The 22259-nt window shown below is 35.7% G+C and overlaps 1 long non-coding RNA gene across 2 annotated transcripts in view; it reads right to left on the reverse strand.

Moving 5' to 3' along the window:
- Positions 1-21983, reverse strand: part of LOC127562498 (uncharacterized) — a 47612-nt gene extending 25629 nt beyond the window's left edge. Inside the window, exon 1 of one of the 2 annotated variants that reach the window (XR_007953682.1) lies at positions 21554-21983. This is a non-coding gene — a long non-coding RNA (uncharacterized LOC127562498). The remainder of the gene's footprint in view (positions 1-21553) is intronic. The other variant, XR_007953683.1, reaches the window with a different exon arrangement.
- Between the last annotated feature and the right edge of the window lie 276 nt (positions 21984-22259).

Consider the following 22259-nt stretch of genomic DNA (forward strand, 5'->3'; position numbering starts at 1 on the left):
AACAAAGTAGATGCTCATCAACTGAGGAATGTACAGATTGTAGTACATGAATGTAATGGAATGCTGCAGTGCAGTAAGAAATTATGTGTGGTCATCCAGCCATTCTGGAGAGCAATTTGGAACTATGCTCAAAAAGTTATCAAACTGTGCATACCCTTTGATCCAGCAGTGTTTCTACTGGGCCAAAGAGATACTAAAGAAAGGAAAGGGACCTGTATGTGCCAAAATGTTTGTGGCAGCCCTGTTTGTAGTGGCTAGAAACTGGAAAATGAAAGGATGTCCATCAATTGGAGAATGGTGGAGTAAATTGTGGTGTATGAATGTTATGGAATATTATTATTCTGTAAGGAATGACCAGCAGGATGAATACAGAGAGGACTAGGGAGACTTACATGAACTGATGCTGAGTGAAATGAGCAGAACCAGGAGATCATTATATACCTCAACAATGATACTGTTTGAGGATGTCTTCTGATGGAAGTGGATCTCTTCAATAAAGAGAGCCTTAATTGATCAAAGATGGACAGAAGCAGCTACACCCAAAGAAAGAACACTGGGAAATGAATATAAACTGCTTACATTTTTGTTTTTCTTCCTGGGTTATTTATACCTTCTGAATTCAATTCTCCCTGTGCAACAAGAAAACTGTTCAGTTCTGCACACATATATTGTATCTAGGATATACTGTAACCCATTCAACATGTAAAGGACTGCTTGCCATCTGGGGGAAGGAGTGGAGGGAGGGAGGGGAAAAATCGGAACAGAAGTGAATGCAAGGGATAATGCTGTAAAAAATTACTTTGGCATGCGTTCTATCAATAAAAAGTTATTTTAAAAAATAATAAAAAAAAGAAATTATGTGTGGTGAATATAGAGAAGCATGGAAAGATATATATGACCTGATGCAGAGTGAAGTAAGCAGATCCAAGAGAATATAATAACCACAACAATATAAATGGAAAGAGCAATAAGACACCAGAAAATAAAAAATAAAAGTTTAAATGGGACTTGAATGAAAATATGCGAGCAGACACTCTTAACTTACCCTTTTGGGGAAGTGGGAAATTCACAGGTGTTAAATATTGCACAAGTTTTTTTTTTAACTTTTTCAATGTCTTGATCAATTGTCCTGACTTTTTCCAACTCTTAAAAAAATACTGTCAAAAGAGATGACTTTTGGGAGAGAGAGGAAAGATACATGGGATACTATGTAATGTGTGATGCAAGAAACAGAAAATACCAGTAAAAATGGAATTTTTTTTAAAGAAAGAAAAAGAAAAGAAAGTGACCTGAATTTGGCTTCATAGGTCTCAGCTGTTGTGGTATTTTTCTGTTAGATTCAATTTCAACTTATTAGTAATGTCAAAACAATCCACTGGAGCCTAGAGACCTCAGGGTCAAAATAAGATACCTACAGATGGAAAACTTCAACTGCCAGGGCAGTGGATACCCTAAGGACACATTCAAAGCTTTGAGTAGAGTCTAGCTTCATACACTAATCACATATGCTCAGCATGCTCCCTAAATACAGTAAGAATGAAACACAATCTGCTCTCTATTTTTTCCCACAGCTTTGATTACTGTAATGTGAGAAATGGCTTTTAAACAAGTAGAAATTCCCACCTCTTTTTAGACCATAAGACCCAATAGACTACAGCTGGGGCTTCCATCCATCGAGTCTTCTTTTGGACAATGGTCCTTTCATGGAAATAAATTACACTCTGTAATCCTTGGTAGTCAGAGGCATCGAATCTCAACATGATTTTTCTTGGCCTTTGTTTTTTCTATTATTTCTCAAAATGCTTAATGAAAGGATTAGTTCATTCAAACATTAAAAATATTTTCAGGGAAATATTTCATCATGATAGAATTTTCCTCCATGATTTCAAAAGAATTCAACAGAATCTTGGTGTAGTAATAGAAACTTTTTTAAGGGAAGAGATCATAAATTTTTATGGCTCATTTTAGTCATAGCTGGTATTTATGTAACACTTTAAAGTTCACTAGGTGTTTTACTAATATAACCTCATTTTATTCTCACAACAACCTTGAGATATAGGTGCCATTATCATCCCATTTTATAAGTGAGGAAAGGCTGGTTAAGTGATTTATCCAGCATCACATATCTAGTTAGAATCTGAGAAACATCTGAATTCGGGTCTTCCTGAGTTCAAGTCTTGTGATCTATTTACTGCACCATCTATCTACCTCTATATAATATTTAATAAATAATACAATTCAATTCAATAAAAATTATTAAGCACCTACTACATACTAGGCATTGTGCAAAGCTCTAAGAGTACCAAAAAAAAAAAAAAAAGATAAAAGACTATTCTTTCCCTTAAGGAGCTTTCAATGGATATTCAATGGATAGATTTGATTCTGAATCTCTGATTTAGTAAGCTTTTATGATTGAAAAACTCATAACTTTTAAGCCAAACTTGATAATGAGCTTTTCAAAACATAACTCTTTTGGTCTGTGGATGAATCCATCAAAATTAAAGTAGTTTCATATTAGTAGGGTGGAGATTGTCATATGCCTTTGAGTTATATATTTTTATTAATTAAGTTAAAGCCAAACTTCAAATATACACACACACTCATTCTTCTGATTTGGAGAATGGAGCAGCAGCAATGTTGTTATTCTGAGAAGAAGAATGAATAAAGAAGAGTAATAAATTTGAAAAGTATCTGGGAATCATTGTAGAGGGTTTTGAATTTCAGGGTAAGGTTTGCATTTCTTCTAAGAGTTCTTAACCTGAGGGTCCGTGAATTTGTTTTATTAATATCTGGACAATTATTTTTCAATACAATTGGTTTCCCTTACAATCTTATGTGTTTTTATTTTATGCCTTTAAAAACTGTATTCTGGTCCATAGGCTTCACTAAATGGTCATAGGGGTCATAGAAAAAAGATTATGAATTCGGATATAGAAACAATAAAGAGTCACCAAGGTGACCTACTGGAACTGCTGTGTCTTAAGAATACTAATTTGGTAGCTGTGTGGAAGATTGATGGGAAGGGGGATCAATTGGAAATAGGGGAGAGGTCGTGAATGTCTGAAGAAGGATAGTAGTAGGCTGTGAGTAGAGAGAAGGGGAAAATATGAGAAACATTGAGGAGGTAGAGACACTGCATTATAGAAATACCAAGGAAAGGCAAGAAAGAAGCTTTATACAAAAGAAGTCCTAACTTATTGTGTGAATCTTCCTGGAGGATGGATACAAGAAATCACTGCATAGAAGAGTCCTTCCTCTTCCTCAGCAGTCAGAGGTATGATGATAATGCTGATAATTAATGATCAATGAATCTCTCAACAAGCATTTATTAAGTCCTTGATCTGTGTCAGGCATTGTGCTAAGTGCTGGGAGACACAGAAAGGTAAGACATTCATATTCTAAGAGGGGAGACAATAATGGAAACAACTGTGTAACTACATAGTATAAATGGGAGATCATCTTGGAGGGAAAACACTCTTAGTGTAGGGGATCTGTGCCATTTTAGTCACTATCAGTCATTACCTAGGACAAAGGAATCTATATTTTCTGAAAGTGCACAATAGTATATCAGAAGAAGACTGCATCAGAGTTGAAAGCAGAAGTTACTGGATACTAATATAGAACAGCCCAGTGAAGAACAGCTTTGGGAGATCAGCTATCTGGCCTGCCCAGCAGAAGAAACACTGATGAGCATCAAACCCAGCCTAGCACCTGGGTAACCAATCTAGTACTATGATGCCATGTTAATGGGAGGAAGAGGACACAAAAATTCATTGGGAAGAACCAGAGTTCAGTCATTTCAATAGAAATAATGGGAAAGAAAAGTGGGAAGGAAAGAGATCTAGCAATACCAAGTTTTAAACTATACTACAAAAAAGTAATAATAGACACTCTGCCTTCTCCTAACCCTTTCCCCTTTCCCTAAAAAAAACCCCACCTTGGTCTTGGTTAAGAAATGGAAAAGATGATTAGTGTAACAGATGAGGTAGATAGCATAGAAATGCTAAGACATGGTAGCAAGAGTTCTATATATAAATCCAAATGCTAGTAACTGGAGTAAGGTTTTGAATACCACATCACAAAAAATTCCAAGAAAGGCAATATATCAGAAATTAGATTTAGACCAATATTTACATCACAAATAAAATAAATTTCAAGTGGATATATGTCTTAAATATAAAAGACTATCATAAACAAATTATAGGAGCAGAAAATGAAATAATTTTCAAACCATAGATTGGGAGAAAATTTGTAACCAAACAAATCATTGAAGATAAGACGAACAATTTTGATTAAACAACATTGAAGAGGTTTTGGGCAAAATCAATGGATATAAAATCATATGCAAATTACTGGGGAAAATATTTGCACTGAGTTTTTCTGATAAAGTTGTAATATTCAAGATATCTAGGGATCTTATTTAAATACATAAGAATTACAACCATTTCCTAATAAATAAATAGATTAAGGATATGAACTGGGAGTTCTCAAAAGAAGAAATACAACCTATCAACAAGCGGATAAAAAAAATTTCCCAAACTACTAATAATTAATTGCAAATTAAAGTAACTATGTTGTTCACACACCAGATTGGTAAAGATTACAAAAAAGGAAAATCACAAGTGTTGGGGGAGGGGGAAAGATATGTTGATGCTCTATTATTGAAGCTATGAATTGATCCAGCTCTTCTGGAAAACAATTTGGAACTATATTCCCAAATCCCAAATAGTGTACTATCCAGTTTTCATAGACATACTACAATAACACTAGCACATAGCTCTGTAGACCTTTGGCTTGGAAGGCAATCTAACATATCTACTCCCCCACACTTCTGTCTTGGTGTCTTCCAAATAATGAACTAGCTCTGGAAATGCATGCATCAATCTTATCATCTATGTGTACATTTTTGGAAAGTATATTGCTAAAGCAGGTTAACGTCCACAATATTCAAAAATTTCCAATTTGCTATAGCCAAAGATTCCATGTATAGATGATACAGTGCTGGCTGGTGGAGAGTCTCTGTTTCCTTGATATTCATTGTTAGGCCAAAATTAGTACAAGCAGTTGAGAATTGATCCATATTCTGCTGCATTTCAGCTTCAAAAGCTTCATTGAATCATTTGCAAACAAAAAGCTGGGCATCAACTTTCCCTCTACTTTAATCTTGGACTGTAGGTTTTTCAGGTTAAATAATATACCAAGAGTGTGATAGCTGACCTTGGTGCTGGAATCAAGAAGAGTAGAAAGAATCAAAATGGCAGAAAGAATAGAAAGAAAATTCCCTAGCTCCTTCACCATATTTCCCCAGAAAGATCTAGGAATTTCCCCAGGTCAAATTCTGATCAGGTATTTAAAGAAAAAGTCATATTTTTTCCAGCCCAGGGAACCTTGTAAAGAAAAGACAGAGATTTGCAGATAGTGAGAGCACTGCCTAAGGAGCATTCTGGCACTTAGGTCCAAGATGAGCATCAAAATAGAAAATACTAGAGCAGAAAGAGGTCTCAGGGGATCATTGAACTAAAAGAGTATAGTGGAGTGGATGTCATTTGGTAGCTACTCAGTCGCAGGTCACTGATTCAAGGAAGACTAAGGAGGGAACTTGACTCTAGAAATAGTGATGAGGAGTAGTTGCAATTGTAAGTCCTGGATGTACTAGACAAAGAACAAGCTCAGAAGTAAGCAGCAATTGTGTGACTCTGATCTTAGGAGGACAGTTTTAGCCTCCAAACCAGGCTAAAATCTGCAGTGGAATAATCATGGAAAGAATCTCAAACATTTCCGCCAGAAGTGCTTGGATCTGAGCCCTAGTATGTATTCTAAGGTGAAAAAGTAGGCTAGAAGAATGAACAAACAACAAAAAAAGAATCCCACTATAGTTATGTCAACAAGTATCTTAACGGCATAAAGAAAAGAATGACTCAAAAATATTTACAAGTAAAGCCTTAAAAAAATATGCAGGTTGGGGACAAATGCAACCAGAACTCCTGGAGAAGATGAAGGAAAAGTTATTTTTAAAGAGCTGAAAATGAAATAAAATGAGAGTGTTAGAGAAAAAATGTAAAAAAAGAAGTCATTGATAATTTTATGAGATCCCATGAACTCAGAAATATGGAAGAGATATATGAAACAATAATGAACAATTTGAAACAAAAGATACAAAATCTTACCCAAGTAATGAATTCCTTGGAAATTAGAATGGATCAAATAGAAGCTAGTGACTCCTAGAAATATCAAGACTATTAAAACAAAATAAAAAAAAACTGAAAAATAGAAGTATTTCATAAAAATCAATTCATCTGGAAAGAGATTCAGGAGAAATAACTTAAGAATCATTAAGCTATCTAAACGCCATTAACAAATAATAATTTTAAAAAGAACCTAGACATTATATTTCAAGAAATCATAAAACTTTCCAGATCTATAGAACCAGAAGACAAAATGGAATTGAAATTATCCATTGGCCATTTCCTAGGCGGGGTGGAACTCAAAAAGAAAACTCAAAAAAATATTATAGCCAAAAACCAGGTTCCAAAGTCAAAGAGAAAAATTTTCAAGCATCAAGAAAGAATTCAAGAACCAAGAATCTACAGTCAGGATCACAGATCAGCCACTACTTGAAAAAAATGGAGACTTTAGAATATGATAATCTTCCTGAAGGCAATAGGCTTACAACTAAGAATAACATTTAGCAAAACCAGAAGAAAAAAAAAGATCTTGCAGGGGGAAAAATTAACATTTAATGAAATAGAAGAATACTATTCTATATAGGAGAGTTGAATAGAAAGTCTGACATACAAACAAGAAGACTCAAGAGAAGCATTAAAGCAAATATGAATAATCATAAGGGTCTAAACAAGGTTTACATTACACTTAAAACATAATAAACATTATTAAATAGAAAGATGATCCATATATTTCACAAGAATGCTATCATCAGAGTTGAGAAATTTAGTATAATATGACGGAGGAGGTGGGAGTGGTTATTATGTTTTGAAGACCTTAAAAGGTAAATGGAAAGAGAGAAGAATACAGTGGAAGAGAAGAATAATGGACTATATTTTTTCATTTAAATGGGGTGCACAAGTAGGGTGAGAGTGGGTAACATTTGAACCTCACTTGCACATGAATAGGTCAAAAGAGGGAAGACCTCACATAAATTCTACCTAATAGGGAAATATAGAAGGGAAAGGTGTTATTAAATGAAAGGAGAAAAAAAGAGGGTGTGTGGTGATTAATTTAAGGAAGGGAATAAGTTAGAAGTAAAATAAACTGTTCAAGAATGGACGGGAAACAAAGAAAAGAAAAAATATAAAAGATATGATGACGGGAAATACACAATTAACAATTATAACCATCCATGTCAATCAGATGAACATAAATAAAACAGTAAAGGATAGTAGTGAGGAATAAAATCCAAAATCCAACAATATATGGTTTATAAAAATATATTTAAAATAGAATACAGAGTTAAATTAGGATCTGGAACAAAATCTACAACACCTCAATTGACATAAAAAAGTCAGGGTAGCAATCATGGTCTCAAACAAAGCAACAGCCAAAAAAAAATCTAATTAAAAAAGACAAACAAGGAAACTACATTTTGGTGAAAGGTGCCATAGAAAATGAATTCATATTGATATGAAATATGTTGCACCAAATCATAAGGCATCTTAATTCTTTTTTTTAAATTAAAGCTTTTTATTTACAAAACATATGCATGGGTAATTTTTCAACAGTGACCCATGTAAAACTTCTGTTCCTACTTTTCCCCTCTTTCCCCCACCTCCTCCCCTAGATGGCAGGTAGTCCAATACATTAAATATCTTAAAGTATATGTTAAATACAATATATGTATACATATTTATGCAGTTATCTTGCTGCACAAGAAAAATCACATCAAGAAGGAAGAGAAAACTGCAAAAGAAAACAAAATGCAAGCAAACAACAATAGAGGGAGTGAGAATGCTATGTTGTGGTCAGTTCCCATTGTCCTCTTTCTGAGTGTAGATAGCTCTCTTCATCACTGAGCAAGTGGAACTGATTTAGTTCATCTCATTGTTGAAGAGAGCCACATCTGTCAGAATTGATCATCATATAGTATTGTTATTGAAGTATATAAGATCTCCTGGTTCTGCTCATTTCACCCAGCATCAGTTCCTGTAAGTCTCTCCAGGCCTTTCTGAAATCATCCTGCTGGTCATTTCTTACAGAACAATAATATTCCATATTATTCACATACCCCAATTTATTCAGCCATTCTGCAATTGATGGGCATCCCCTCAGTTTCCAGTTTCTCAGTACAAAAAGGGCTGCTACAAACATTTCTGCACATGGTAGGTCCCTAACACTGCTGGAACAAAGGGTACACACAGTTTTATTACTGTGATCAATAACGATCTCTAGATCTTCTTTGGTCACAAATTCCTTCCTCCTCCACAGATCTGAGAGGTAAACTATTCTATGTTCTTCTAATTTATTTATAATATCATTCTTTATGTCTAGATCATGAACTCATTTTGACCTTATCTTAGCATACAGTGTTAGGTGTGGGTCAAGTATCTTAATTCTTGTAGGAAACTTGAGTTAGAAGAGAAAAGAGACTATAAAACTGTAATTAGGGATCTCAATTTTCCCTCTCAGAAGTAGATAAATTTAGCAACAACAAAAAATGTAACCAAAAAAAATGAAAGATCTAAATAAAACGTTAGGAACATTAAATGTGATAGACTTCTGGAGAATACTGAATGGGAATAGAAAGTAATAAACCTAATACCTAACTGTGCATAGCACCTTTACAAAAATTGATCATATATTATGGCATAGACATGTAACAAGTAAATGCAGAAAAGCAGAAATGTTAAATGCATCTTTTACTGAGCAAAATGCAATAAAATTATATTTAATAATAGACCTTTGCTGCAAAGATTAAAAAGCAATTGTTAATTTATTAATCTAATTCTAAAGAATGTATAGGTCAGATGATAAACAATCAATAATTTCATTAAAGATCGTGACAACAATGTGATAACATACTTAAATTTGGAGAATTTAATCAAAACAGTGTTTAGGGGAAAATTTACATCACTAAACACTTTCATGAATAAATGAGAAAGAGAAGATCAATCAATTGGGCATGCAACTAAAAAACAATCTAGAAAATCAACCAAATGTAATTTCCCAATTAAACACCAAAATAGAAATCCGGAAATCAAAGAACAGATGAACAAAATGGAAAGTAAAGAAAACTGAATTGACAAATTAAATTAGTGACAATTTAAAAAATCACAATAGAAAGATAAATCATTAGCTAATTTAATTTTTAAAAACCAAACTACCAGTATCAAAAATGAAAAAGGCAAATTAAAAAACAATGAAAAAGAAATTATTAGGAATTATTTTGCCCAAATAAATGCCAATAAAACTGATAATCTAAATGAAATGAATATTTCCAAAAATGTAAATTTCCCAGATTAAAAGAATAGAAAATAAATAATTAAAATGAACCTAATTTATAAAAGAGAAATTGAACAAGCCATAAATGAATTCTCAAAGAAAAAAAGAAACCCAAGAACAAATGGATTTATAAGAAAATTCTACCAAAATTTAAAAAATAATTCCAGTCCTACATAAACTGCTTTAAAAAAATTAGAAAAATAAAGGGGCCTTGGATATTCCTTCCAAGACACAAATATTGCCTTTTAAAGAAACTCAGTTTTAATGGAAGGGAAGTAAAAGGAAAAGAAAGGAAGGAAAAGAAGAAAAATTGAATTCAATCTGTGCTTTGAAACCATCATTTCTCTATCTTGAAGTGGATAGCATCTTTCACCATGAGTCCATAGGAATTGAAATTGATCATTGTGCGGATGAGAATTCCTAAGTCTTTCAGAGTTAATTATCTTTACAATTATTGAAGATGTTTCTACAATATTAGAAAGTGTTCTACAATATAGAAATTATTCTTATGGTTTTCATTTTACTTTACATCAATTCATACAAGTCTCCTGCACAAGACTTTTTCTCTTCATAATTTCATACAGCACAAATAGTATTGCATTACATTCATATACCATGTTGTTCAGTTATATCCCAATTGATGTATGCATCCTCTCAGTTTCCAGTTCTTTGCTACAACAAAAAGAGCTGCTATACATATTTTTAATATATAAGTTCTTTTCCTCTTTAATCTTTTTGGTAGTGGTATTGCTGGGGGAAGAGTCACACCGAGTTTATTTTATGGACACAGTTCCAAAATAGGTGGATCTGCTAATATATCAAGAATGCATTAAAATTCCTGTCTTCCCTCAGCCCCTCCAACATTTGTTATTTTCTTCTTCTTCTTTTTTTTTGCCAAATTTGTCAGTGTGTTGGGTATGAGATAGTACATTATAATTGTTTTGATTCTACTTTTTCTAATTACTCATGCTTTAGAGCATTTTTTCCCACGTGACTATTGATAACTTGGATTTCTTTTCCAGAATATTGCTTATCATGTTCTTTGAACAATTTATCAATTGAGGAATAGATCTTATTCTTAAAAGTGTAAATGAATTCCCCTATATATTTTAGAAATGAGATTTTTATCAGAGAAACTTTCTGCAAAAGTTTCCCCAAATTCCTACTTTTCTTTTATTTTACCTGCATTGGTTTTGGTGGTTCAGAAACTTTTTAGTTTTGTGGAATAAAACTTATACATTTTATCTCCTTTAAATCTCTTTAAAGTGACTTTTATAATGAATTCTTTCCTTATGCATAGATCTCACAGTTTTTTCTTTCAGTGATCTCTTATTTACTTAAAAGTGTCAAACAATGTCTAAACTGTATGCCCATTTGGAACTCATGTTGGTATACTATGTGAAATTGTTGCTCTATCTTTAGTTTCTGTCAGACTGCTTTTACATCAGTTTTTACAGAATTTGTTTGTTTTACAGTTTTTCCAACAGATTTTGTCAAATAGTCAGGTCTTGCCCCAGCAGTTAGAATTTTTAGGGTTTGTCAAACCACTGGATTATTGTGCTCATTTGCTTATATATATTATATAACTAATCTGTTCCACTGATCAACCTAAATCTTACTCAATATAGCTTTGTCCTATAGTCTGAAATCAGATACCACTAGGACCTCTTCATTCCCATTTAAAAAATGGAATCCTTTGACATTCTTGAACTTCTGTTCTTCTAAATAAATTATTTTTTTCTAGTTCTATCTCAAATCTTAAATTGTGGGTCACAGCCCCATACAAGGTTGTACAACTGAATGTGGGGGGGTGTCATAAAATTATGACTTATTATTAATAAAGGTTTGATTTATATACCTACTTTATATTCCTATATAGCCTGGGTCATATAAAAATTCCTTGGATGAAAATGGGGTCCTGAATGGAAAAAGTTTAAGAAGTCCTGCTCTATATAATATAGTCTAGTCTCTCAGTAGTTTGATTTGGCATGACACTGGATACATACATTAATTTAGTTAGTGTTGTCATTTTTATTATTGGCTTGGTTTACTTATAAGATCTAATATTTATATCTATTTTTAATGGTGTACAGAGTGTTTTGTAATTGTTTTTATATAGTCTGTATGTTTGTGTGTGTGTGTGTGCACATGCACACGCAAGTATTTTTTATTGTCTACAGTTATTTTAAATGTAATTTCTCTTTTTTCTCTTCCTGTTGGATTTTCTTGATGAGATACAGAAATGCAGATGATTTGTATGAGTTTATTTTATAACCTACTGATTTGTTGACATTACTAATGGTTTCAACCAGTTGTCTTTTTATTATTTGTATAGTTCTCTAGGATTGCCTAAGTAGACTATAATGTCATCTACAAAAAGATAATTCTGTTTCTACTTTGCTTATTCTTATTTCTTTAGTTACTTTTTCTTATTTATTGCTATAGTTAGAATTTTTAGGATAATATTGTTTAGTGATAATGGACATCCTTGTTTCCCTCTTGATCTTATTTAGGAAGATTATCTTTATTGACTTATTATTTAATGCCAGTCTTAGTTTTTGATAGATAGTATTTATTATTTTAAAGAAAGCTGTTTATTCCTAGGTTTCTCATGTTTTTAACAGGAATAGGAGCTGCATTTTCCTATGATCTTTTTCTGCATCTACTGAAATAATTATTTTTTTTGTTCTTGTTATTAATAGGGTCAATTATATTTATTGTATTAGTAATATTGAGCCAACTTTGCCTTCCAATATAAATCCAACATTATTTTGTGTGGTGTTCTTCTTCTTTTGTATAATATGATGGTTCTCTATAGGAGCAAGTTTCTTGGGGAGATTTTCTGGAGGCAGTCTTAGTTTTGGTTCAGAGTAATAATCACTCCAAATGCAGCTGGCTGATAAAATCCAAATGTTTATTTTCTCCTTCCAAGTCTTATCTCTTTCCTTAGGCTTGGTTAGGTTTCTTAGAGGCCTCTCTCCCTCCTTTGTTCCAAGAGCTCTTGCAGCTTGTCTTTTAGCTCATCCAGCTTGTGCCTCTAGCTCAACTCTGACTCGTGGCTTCTCAATCTCCAACTGATGCTCCCCTCTCAGTCTTTTCAACTGACTCTCCTGACTGAGCTCAGCTGTTTTTATGCTCTTTTAGACGTGTAAACTCAAAAATTGACTCCTCCTCTGAGAGTGTGGGATTATGAGTTTCTGACTTGTGAACCTCCTGAACTTGAGAACTCCAATGTGTGAGCTAATTGTGAACTCTCAAAGGTGTTAACTTAAGCATTTTTTCTATCAATATTAGTGACTTAACACCTTGTAAGGATTTGCTCTAATGTGTGAACCAATAAGCATTGTATCAATTCCATTGAGTTAACATTAAGATTCTAACAGTTTTGGTACATGATATTTGTGATATATTGCTGTAATCTTTATTAGTATTTTATTAAAAAATTTTCATTAATATTCATTAAGCTAATTGGTCTATGGTTTTCTTTCTGTTTAGCTGTTCCTGGTTTAAGTGTTGAGATAATATTTATGTCATAGAGGGAATTTTGTAAGCCTGTTTTACCTATTTTTTTTCAAACAGTTTTATATTTTGATGGAATTAGTTATTTTTAAAGATTTTTAATAGAATCTATTTATAAATGTATCTGTCCTGGGATTTTAAAAAAAGGCCTTTTCATTTATGGTCTGTTTAATTTCTTTTTAAACATGGGGTAATTTTAGTATTCTTTTTCCTGTTCTGTTAGCCTAGATGATTCATAATTTTACAAATATTTATCATTTTCAGTTAGGTTGTCAGTTTCACTGGAATAAAATTGAATGAGAGAAAGCTGCCAGAGAGTACTTATTCCTGCACCCAACACTAATTCAGCGATCCCCTGGGATCTCTTTTTCTTATGTTACTTTCTGCCTTGGTGTTCTGCCTTACTTCTCTTTCTGTCTCTGGGGGCTAGAATCATCACTTGGAAACTGATTAAAAGGGTAAAACTCCTCTAGCAAGTTTCTCTGAACTAAGATATAAGGGAAACTGAGTCAAATTCATAAGATTAAAATCCATTCTTTGATGGATGAATCCTCAAAGAATATGAACAAGCAGTTTTCAGAGGAAAAAATGTCAGCTATAAGTAACATTAAAAAAATGTTCTAAAGCATTAACAATTAGAAGATACATATTAAAACAACTCTGAATTTTTACCTCACAAAAATCATACTGATAAAGTTGACAAAAATGGAAAAGGATAAAGATGATAGAGTAAAGGCAGGAATTAGTTGAAGTTCTCCCCCAAGTTCCTCCAAATTCCTTTAAATAATGACTCTAAACAAATTCTAGAGCAGCAGAATCTATAAAATGGAGTGAAACAATCTTCTAGCCCAAGACACCTTAGAAAATCCGCAGGAAAGGTCTGCAGTACCAGAGTGAGAGTGAAGCACAATCTGTGCTCAAACCTGAGCCCAATAGAAAATTTAGCACTTGTCAAACATATGAAGAAATGCATTAAATTTATAAAAATAAGAGTTTTTAAATTCCCTATTTTAAATTTGTTCAGGTATTTTGGAAAACAATCTGGAAAAATGACAAAATGCTATTGAACTGTTTATGCTGTGATCAAGTAATAACAGTATTAATTCCATTTCCCATGGAAATCAAAGAAAGAGGAAAAAGAATCACACCTACAAAAATATGCATAGGAGTTTTTTAAGGTGGAAAAGATTAGAAAACTGGTTGTGGTGGGAGAGGAATAGTGCCCATTACTAGGGAACAACTAGACAAATTGTGGCATATGAATGTGCTATGAGAAATGATCAATAAAATGGTCTCAGAGAAACTTGGGAAGAATTGTATAAATAGAAACAAAGCAAAGTGAGCTGAACCAGGATACAATAATATAACTTGTACAGCAACAATATGTAAAGACAAACAATTTTGAAATTAACATTAATTAATATTACAACCAATCATGGTTTCAAAGAGGATTCATTATGAAATATTCTCTGTGCCTGCAGGTAAAAACATATGATGGACGCAGAGTACATTTTTTAAGAATGCAGGAATTTTTTTCATGTGACAAGATATTTGTGATGGATTTTTTTTCTTGGATTGAAAGGGAAGTGGGAGAGAATTAGAGCTAAAAACAAAATAAAATTGAATTTAAAACTTTACAAAATTATAACACCCATATTCATTGCAGAAAAGAATTGTAAATCAAGGATGGTGTAATCATCAAAGTGTTCCTTGAAAGGATTTAAAAGGATGTGGCCATTTCAAACTGTGGCAAATCTACAGGTTGTTAGATAGCTAGGAAATGAGATTTAAGGATAAATTCCATTGTCATTGAATTTTTCAATCTAAGGTGTTAACTCCTTCATGTTTAAGTTTCTAGTTTCTCATCTTTAAAAGGTGTGAAGTTTTAGCGATTATTTGCATGTTGAAAAGTCAAGAAATAGGCAATCTGTCCATAGAGAGAATGTACTTATCTCTAGCAAGATTATCTTTGTATCTTTTCTCCATTTACCCATCTGCACTGAGCAATAAGACAATTTTAGAATTTTAGAGAATGAGGAATTCTCTCCAGAGAATCTTTGATAATTAATCAGCAAATGGACATTGACTGCTTATGGTTAACCTGCAAAGACGAATAAATGGGAAGTATATTAGATAGTCACAATAATTCAAGAGCTGAGGAAAACAGACCCTGTAATAGGGAAGGAATGGGTGCTTTGATTAGTTGAATTTTATTTTATTTTTTTATGATTTAATTATACAGTCTTTCCAGGGACTTTCCAGGGACTTGGGGTGAGCAGCTTGGAGAGCAGGCTTCCAAGGCCAGGAGGGGGAAGCAAGCAGAGCAGACCACTCAATACTCAGTGGAAGTGAAGGTGTGAACTCCATTCAAATCAAAAGCCACTTGTAAGAGTTCACACCTTAGGGATTCAAATATTAAAGGAAAAGAGAGAAGCAGGGAAAGAAGAGATCAGAGGATGGAGCAAGGAAGAGAACTACAGTATACCGACTGATCTGTCGCAGTAAAGCGACATCTGGAAGAAAACAAGTAGCTGACTCTAGGAGTATCCCAGATTAGAACTCTCAGTCTAAGGTAAAGAAAAGATCATCTATTTTTCCAATTTCCTCTACTTATTATTATTATTGTCTACTTAGTCACAAATACTAGGGTAGAATCTACCATTTTGATATCGAAATATTTCCAGTAAACTGAATTTTGCCTCAACTACAAAGGCTAATTAGAGGTTAATCTAAAGATATAATTAAACAGAAAGTCCAACCTTTGCCTAAAGTTTTGGGGATTTTCCTAACTTGGGCACTTATATTGAATTCAGCACTTTCCTTCAAAAATAAACTTCCTAAAGCTGAAGAGGAAGAAACCAAAGTGCATTTTGGGAGTCACTATATTCCTCATTCCACAACCACCTATTTAAAACCAGCTAATTACCACAATAGGATGTTATAATTTGAGATAATTCTGTGGGATTTTTTTCTTTTCTCTGAGAGTTTAATAATCTATAAAATTTAAAATCTGTTTTGTCTTTGCATGAAATAAAAGCAAGAGCAAGAGCAAGAGCAGCAGCATTTCCAGGAGAACTGGACCAAGAGAAACATCCATCATAGCAAACTAACAGTGAATCTTGGTGGTTGCCCTGATTACCTGTCCAGATGCCTGTATTCCAGTCCCAAAAATTTCCTTGAGTAGGCAAAATATTTTGGAGAGCAAGCTTCCAGGGCCAAGAGCAGGATTGCTTATACATTAACCAAGTCATCCACTCTTCCATCCTGAAAATGAGCTATCAGCCCCTGAAAAGTAGTTGCACCAATACAATGATTTCAAACAAGTCGCAGAGACTGGAGGAAATAGAGAAACAAGACATGTACCTACGGGAGAGAAATAAGTGCCGCTTTCACATCATTCCTGATGGGAACTGCCTCTACAGAGCCGTCAGCAAAGCAGTCTATGGGCACCAGAACCAGTACCAGGAGCTTCGGGAAAAAACAGTCAACTACATAGCTGGAAACCTTGACCTCTTCAGAATCCTCATTGAAGGTGATGTGGAGGAATTTCTCTTCAAAGCAGCACAGAATAACACTTGGGGTGGCTACCCAGAGATGCTGGCCCTGGGGGACATTCTCAATATCTCTATTCAGTTAACTCTAGGAGGCAGTTTGGTGAATCCTATTGTATCCACAACCATTCACTCTTTTGATCCAGAAAATTCCCATAGGAAAAGTATTTGGCTAAGCTGGCTTAGTTATGGACACTATGACACTGTATTGGATTACTCTCCTAAACCAGAGAATAAAAATTATTACAGTAAACATGAAAGAAAAGAAGAAAGAAAAAGAAGAAAGAAGAAAAAACATCACCGTTCTAGACGCTTTGCCAAGGAAATAGAGAACTCCTAAAAGAAGTCACAGAGACTAAGAACTCCTTCCTGCACTCCCTCCTCATACACGATTTGGAGTAGAAATACCTCAAATTCAACATAGAAACTAACAGAGGGGGAACAGAAAGAGTGGGTGCTTATGAGGGAGGGAAATATGCAGGAAGGAATAGTTGGAAGTAAACTGAATGGAACATTAAATTTATTAAATCCTTTTTATAAAATCAGGCAGCATGAAATGAAAACTCATTCTTTACTTTTATGTGCTATTATGTATACAAAAATGTCCATTTTTTTCTGTTTTCATTTATAATTAAAAAAATAAATTTAATTTTTAAAAATAATATTTTGCTTTTTTTTTGAAAAAGAAATAAAACCTCTTAATTGAAAAAATTAAAAACTGAACACAAGATGCTCTCACCCTGCCTCTCTCCCCCCAAGTTGTGACTAAAAATGGAAGAGAATGAAACTTTAGGTATTTTCTCTTCTCTTTGGAAAGACCAATCTGAGATCTCACTCATCTAGTCCATGGGGTAAGTTATATTCAATAGCTGTAGTTCACAGTAGGACTTATGATATGAGTCATTGATCCTGATCAGAATTAACACAGACATATCAGGGTTATTAGTAGACATGACTATACTTCTGTCACATTCACAGATACTTAAATAGAATCAAGGTCACCTGTAAGTAATTAAGAGGTTATTGGCCTCTTGCCTGTGAACAACCTGCCCCCCCTATCCTGAAGTTAAGGTCACAAAAATTGAATCTCAGGAGTCCCACCAACCAGAGCATGTTCCTCCCTGGGCTTGCACTTAGGAGAAGAATAATCCTTCTCTTTCCTATTAGAAGCCACTTTTGAAATGTTATACCCTTCTTTTGCTCATGTTGTATAAGAACTCTCTCTCCTTCATTCAAGAACTCCAAATTACCATCATATCATTGACAAGATCTTCTTTGTTCCAAGTCAATAAATATTCAGTATAGATATGTAGTTACAGTTTCAGCTCTCTGGTGTTAATAGAAGGCAAAGCCCCCTCCCCCCTACAGGACCACCCTTAGGTTCCTCAAGCTCTTTTTGAATAGTTATTCTCCTAACTATACCTGAGGAAAACAGGCTTGCCGTTGGAGGAGGTCCTTTGCTCTTTCTCCAGAAAAGAAGTAAAAACATATTGAATGAATCTTCCTGGAGACTGGATCCAAGAAACCATTGGATGATTTAGCCCTCTCTCTTCCTTAGTAGTCAGGGATATGATGAAGTTGTTGATTAGAAAATGTCTCAATTAGTTTTTATCATTCACTTTCTCTGTGCCAAGTACTGAGTAAAGTGCTGGGGATATAAAGAAAGGCAAAAATGGGTTCCCTGCCTTCAAATAATTCACATTTTATTAGGGGACAGAATATAGAAACAATTATGTAACTATAAACTATCTATAGTAAAAGATATTAAATGGGAAGTCATATCAGACAGAAGATGCTAACAATAGAGGGACTAGGAAGGGCCTGTTGTAGAAGTTGACATTGAAGGTGAGTCTTGAAGAAAATCATGGAATTCGGGAGGTGGTGATGAAGAAGAAGAGAGTTTGGGGCATGAAACAGGTCAATGAAAAGGCACAGTGAGGAGTTGGAGTGTCCTGTTCAAGAAACAGAAACAAGGTTAGTATCACAGTACTGGAGATTACAGGAAAAGGAATAAGGTCTGAGAAGACTGGAATAGTAGAAAATTGCTTAATGTGAAGGGATTTAAAAGCTAAGTAGGGGATTTTTCTATTTGATCATAAAAATAATAGGGATTTGATGGAATTTACTTATTAGAGGGTTCATATGGTTAAGTATACTCTTTAGGAAGATCATTTTAACAGTTGGATGGAAGACAGAATAGAGTGGGGAAAGAATGATTCAGAAAGACCAACAATGTATTGTAATGATCTAGGAGTGAGTTAATGAAGGCTTGCTTAAAGGTGGAAGTGTGTCAGAGGAAAAAATCAGATACAAACAAGAATTGGTGAAAGAAAAAAAAAAGAATTAAAGAGCAGAATAGATTACAGTAAGAAATTGAGGATGACAGTGAGGTTATACATCTAGGTGACTAGGAAGATGGTGATAATTTCAACAATAATAGGGAATTTGGCAGTTGGACATCTGAAAATCTATAAGATGATGAGATTACAAAGTGAGATAATACAGAAGGAGAAGAACCAAGACAGAACTTTGAGGGACAATCACAATTAGTCCTAGATGAAAATCTAGCAAAGGAAACTGGAATGGTCAACTTCTTATTCAGACAGAATAAAAGGAATATTTTGCCAGTGGGAGATACTTCTAGGGCCATGTACATTAGGTAGGTGATTTAAACTTTAGCCTAGTTTGGCAAACAACCATCTTGTTCTTGAGATAATCATGTGTAAATTCCCCTATGACAATGAATAAAACTATAAACCAAGCCCTGATTTATAAGAGTTTCCAATTTTTGATTTTCACAATGAAAATTTGCTGATCTTTCCCCTAGAGACAGTTGGGGCAATTTCCGGCATAGTCCTAAATTGTGGACCAACAGAAGGGAAGAAGTGGCTGTTTCCAAGGGGTTAATGATGAGAGGTAAAGATGGTGGAGGAAGCCCATTGTGAGAGTTTGTAGGGATGACTCACTTACTGCCATAAGGTCACCGTCTTCGATGGAGCCAGGAATATGAATCCTACTTTTGACATTAGCTTTTTCTGCTTGACACAACTGTAAGTTGCATCTTCCAGCCTGATATGTCTGTAGCCAATGGCAGACCAACCCCAGGAAGGAATTTGTGATGCTTTCAGCATGAAAATAGGATATCTATCCTGGTTTATTACCCCTTTTCTGCCTTGAAATTCCTTTTGTGAGTTTTGTGTGTGTGTGTGTGTGTGTGTGTGTGTGTGTGTGTGTGTGTGTGTGTTAGTTTTGAGCTCTCCATCTCACCTTCCATTTTACCTAATCTAAAAATCTTTGTCCTTTACAGCCCACTACCTGGAGATGGGGAACAGAAACACTTCAGGGATTGGGGCAAAGTCACCAATTACAGACAGCTCCAACAAACTTTTCATTCTCTGGGTCCAACTTAAAGCCCTATCCAACTAATTCCTGCTCTTGGACTCTTTTCTTTTCCTTTTCCTTCCCTCCACCTCCTCTCTTCCTTCTTTCTTTTCTTCATTTGTCCTTTTCTCCCTATCTTCAAGTTTTTTCCTTTTCATGTTTGGATGATTTTTTTTTTTTTTAATTTTAGGGAGGTATGAGGTGGGGGGAGGAGATAGGAAGATTTGTTTTTGTTTTTACTTACTTAATCAACCAGCTTCTTTCTTACCAGAATTATGGATTCTATTTTTTTTTGTTATTGTTATTGATTTCCCCTTTCTTTCCTAATTTATGTCTTCCAGGAGCAAAGACCGATCTCTACATCAAAAGATACAGCTTTTGACTTCCTTTGTGTTTTTGTACCTGACTTACCAGCAGTCCTGGTATCTCTTGCTTTTTCAGCTTCTCCTCAATTCCCTGTAAATTACTTTCTATAATACTTCTTCCCTTGTTTCTCTGGATCTTCTTACTGTTGATTCTTCGAAGTCCAAATGGTAACCCATTGGATTTTTACACCACCTTTTGAACGGTCAATCGTCCTTCCAATTGATAGTCAAGCGGTTCCCCTTAAATTTCCATATTCTCCCTACTTTTTCGAACACCCTCCAGGCAACCCTCTAGAAGTATTTTGGTCTATATATGCAGATAAGATTTCTTTCGGTCTTTAACTCCATTGGCCTATTAGCCTAGCAGGGGCAATTCTAGCTAAGGGCTTTTTTCAGAGAAATTCAGAAGTTATTGCAGAAAGGTGGGACCGATGGCCGTCAACAATGGTATTCAAAACTGCAGAACCTGTGCTACCCAATACAATGTGGACCGTCGTTTTCTGCTTTGACCAGGTTTTAGGGAGGCAGGAGCGAGCTGCCCCGACTGTGCCTTTGTCTGGTGGCAATTGATCTGAACAGCCTTGGCCGGGATTGCCGAGAACGTGTGTACGGTTATGGCTGGTGGAGTAGGGAAATGTTACTTGAGGGGAGTGTCCCAAGAAGAAGGCAGCGGAGAGAGAAAGCAGGCCGGGGATTTCCGGGCGGAGGCTATTGCTGCTAGAGGAGCAGTGAATGGATGCTCGCGGGACGGCCCCAGAAACAGAGAGGAAAGAAGGGTTTTTAATCAGATCTCTAGCCAAGCAAAAGATGTTGCCTGACCGGGAATAGAACCTGGCCGCAGAGGTGAAAGCGCCGCCTCCTAAACCGGTGATCTAAACTAAAACGTTCTCACACCAGCTGTCACCACCGCCACCTTATCTCGTTCAACACGCCTACCTACACCAAGCTACACCTCGGCCTTCTCCATCCTCCCAGCAGTTTCCATTTCCCCAGCTCCGCTCCTTCCGTAATCTCGATACGCCACTAAGTGCACTCATCTCACCGAAGCTTAGAGGCCCCTCTCTTTCCGACAGGTCTCCCTCCATAGCTCTCCCCCATCCCTTTCCATTTTCATGTACCCTCCTCCTCACCCCCAGGCTCTAGAAGCGCCACGGCCACTTTCGGTCTCCCCCTCCCGTTCCTTCTGGACATCCATCCGGGCGCCCCGCAGCAGCCAGGCACAGGGTCCAGCAGCCCCCGACCACCTGCGGGGCTGGCGGGCGGAAGGAGAAGCACAGGCCCTACCTTACCCTGCAGATGACCAAACAGCGATCGAACCGCAATCACGCCGCCGGGAAGCTGCCGCCGCCGCTAGCCGCTCCTCGCTAGGCTGCAGTCTTCCTCCAAAAAGGCGCGTCTGGCCAGGAACAGACTGGAGCTACAGCAGTGGGGCCGCTCGCTGCTCAGGCTGATCCTGGACCAGAGCTCCGAAGTGGACGGCGAGAGGGCGCTGGCGACTAGCCCTTCAGCCCGGTGTCGTTCCCTCTCCTGCCTCAGCTTCCTGTTCTCTCCCGGTCAGTTGGGTGGCCCAATAGCGATTGCTTCTCCATCCTCCAGCCTCCGAAGTCCCCACAGGCAGGAGGAGCCAAGAAACCCTTAGAAAGCCCTCCCTTGACTGGCCGGTGGCCTAAGGGCAGGAAAGTGGGAAGGGCAAAAATGAGATCACCTGAAATGAAGGAGCTCTACCTAGTTCTCAGCTGCAAAATAAAGTGAAAAAAATTTTTTTTCTTTCTCCTTTGAGGAACCTAATCCCGGAGGAAGTTACCATCAAATTAACCAGGACCCAATTGACGCCTTTAGGAGCCTGAGAATCTTTGTGAATAGACATTCATGCCTAGGCTGAGAAATGCGTCCTCCTAAATGCGTCTTTGCAAGTCAAGCCCTGCCTTTCCATTGCCCTCTACCTCCTTCCCTTTAGACTTTGGATCACCGTTCCTTATAATCTCCATAT

This window comes from Antechinus flavipes, chromosome 4 (assembly GCF_016432865.1).
Source record: "Antechinus flavipes isolate AdamAnt ecotype Samford, QLD, Australia chromosome 4, AdamAnt_v2, whole genome shotgun sequence".
In the NCBI taxonomy this organism is placed as follows: Eukaryota; Metazoa; Chordata; class Mammalia; order Dasyuromorphia; family Dasyuridae; genus Antechinus; species Antechinus flavipes.